We start from the raw sequence: 2,477 nt of genomic DNA on the forward strand, positions 1-2,477 counted from the left end.
TCAGAGAGAAAGCGCAGCATCAGTGGTGTGATTGAAATGTTTTTCAAATCGCTTTCTTGCCTTATTATGTTAATTCTCAGCACTGACAACAATTGCACACCCACTTGAGGTGGCAGGCGTCTCTGCAGTGTTTGAGATGAGGAGCAGAACTCAACATTCTCCTCTCATTATTTCTGCATTTCATTTGTCCCCTGCTCTGTTGTGGCCTTGCACTGAAGGCAGTGAAATCAGGAATTTGTCTTGTGGAGCACAGTCTGTATTCATCCAGGATAAGCTGAAATGGGGTGACATTTCTCTGTGCAGGCAGGGTGTCCCTCTGCCTGCCTGTTTGTGATGGAGCCGTGCAGCATATGGTCAGCGCTGTATCAGTGGGCAGGTGCCATATGGCGCAGGGACAGTATGTGGAAGCACATAAAAGACAGGCTCACATTATTCTAATATTAATGGATGTGTTTGACAACATCTTTTAAAAACCCATCAGGCCTGTTGGCTGCTTGCAGGCCTGGACCCTGGGCAGATTCTGCACAATGTGAGCTTCTGGTATCTTTTCTGAGGAGAGGAGAGAAGCTGCAGGCTCAAGCCAGCCTCACAGCGGCCTCCGTAGGAGTCTGGGGAAGGCTGGGGCGAAATGTCATGTGGGGAAAGGTGTGCGTGTGCGCGCGTGTGTGCGTGTGCGCGCGTGTGTGAGTGTGCATGTGCGCGCGTGTGTGCGTGTGTGAGTGTGTGTGTGCGCGTGTGTGTGTGTCTCTCACCGTGAGCCTGGTGGTTGGTGCTCTGGTGTGGTTCTTGGTGGGGGAAGGGCACAGTAGTTTTGGGGGGGGGCAGTTTTGAAACGGTGTTATAATATCTCTGCCAGCTGTAGCCAATCACATTATTCACATTCTCATTCATATTGAAAGATCCGTCTCTGCTGCTGGTTTCCTGTCTCCCTCCGTTTCTCTGTTTAGAAGAGGTTTTACCTTGGGACCATAACAGAATGCTGGATCTGTGCATTTCAGTGTTTATGCTGGGTACCGATTGATCAGATTTATTATTAGTTCAAAAGAAATTCAACCATTAACATCTTACCAAAAACAGACATCCCAAAGGCTTGTTTTCCCAGACTTTTCCTCAGCTTTTTGTCAGCTTTCATCTGTTTGGTAAGACTGAAGAGTCTAAGAGATGTAGGGACACGTCAGCCTCTTACATACGTACACACTTTGACTGGACTGTGTGCAGCGCACAGCGCAGAGTTGGTGGTATACATCGATAATCAGTCTTCTGGAAAATGGAGGGAGAAACACCTGTGTCTCATTGTCTGTGTTAATATTGACATATGCTTAATATTGTTCATGTGTTTTTGCACTTTTATTTTTTGAATACAGATTATGAGGGGTTTTTTGCATTACACACCAACTCCAACAGTGTATGAACAACTTGTTTGTAACTTCGCATGCTTTAAAATATCCAAAAAATATATTTACTAATTTACTGTTAGCGTGTTAGTGAGCTATACTGTGTTTATTTGCATTAAAAGGTTGGGTAACAGCAGACATTTGTTTGCTAGCTGAGAGCACTCGAACACTCTCATTCTCCCCACTCAGTGTGTGGATACACCTTTTTCAGTAATCATAAACTTTGCAGGGCTGAATTACATCGTCTTGGTAGCTTTTGTGGCTTTTTTTCCCAGCATGCTGTGAGAAACTCTAGGATGGGTTGCCAGGCGGAGTTAACACAGAGCCTTGGTGGATCCCCCTTTGTGTTTGATGCTTCCAAAGAAAATCAGATACTGTTTTGAGTTGGAGTTGTTTTCACAGAGTATTTCACACATATTACCTCCCCAAATAGAGGCAATTCATGTCTTGACTTTTTTGTTGTTGGTTGACTTTTTTGATGTTTTTGTTATAATCCTGATGGAATTTGCAGACATAATGCAGTGGAGCCAGTGGGATGAAGTGACCACAGCAGAGTCATTTGAGGTGTATCAGAAAGTCAAAGCTACCGCCTCTCCATCTAACGTTAATTTTAGCTGAGCTAATTTTAACATGATGAGAGAGAATCTAAGTAGCAGAGGGCAGCAGCGGGTGGCAGCAAGTGGCAGAGGGTGGCAGGGAGCAGCAGAGAGCAGCAGAGGGCAGCAGGGAGCAGCAGAGAGCAGCAGCGGGCGGCAGAGGGCAGCAGCGAGCAGCAGAGGGCAGCAGGGAGTGGCAGGGAGCAACAGAGGGCGGTAGGGAGCAGCAGAGGGCAGCAGGGAGTGGCAGGGAGCAGCAGAGGGCAGCAGGGAGTGGTAGGGAGCAGCAGCGAGTGGCAGGGAGCAGCAGTGAGCAGCAGCGAGCAGCAGGGAGCAGCAGCGAACAGCAGAGGGCAGCAGGGAGCAGCAGTGAGCAGCAGAGGGCAGCAGCGAGCAGCAGAGGGCGGCAGGGAGCGGCAGCGAGCAGCAGAGGGCGGCAGCGAGCAGCAGCTGGCGGCAGGGAGCAGCACTGCCGGGCTGCAGAGCT

The sequence above is a fragment of the Megalops cyprinoides genome, chromosome 10 (assembly GCF_013368585.1).
Source record: "Megalops cyprinoides isolate fMegCyp1 chromosome 10, fMegCyp1.pri, whole genome shotgun sequence".
Classification (NCBI taxonomy): Eukaryota; Metazoa; Chordata; class Actinopteri; order Elopiformes; family Megalopidae; genus Megalops; species Megalops cyprinoides.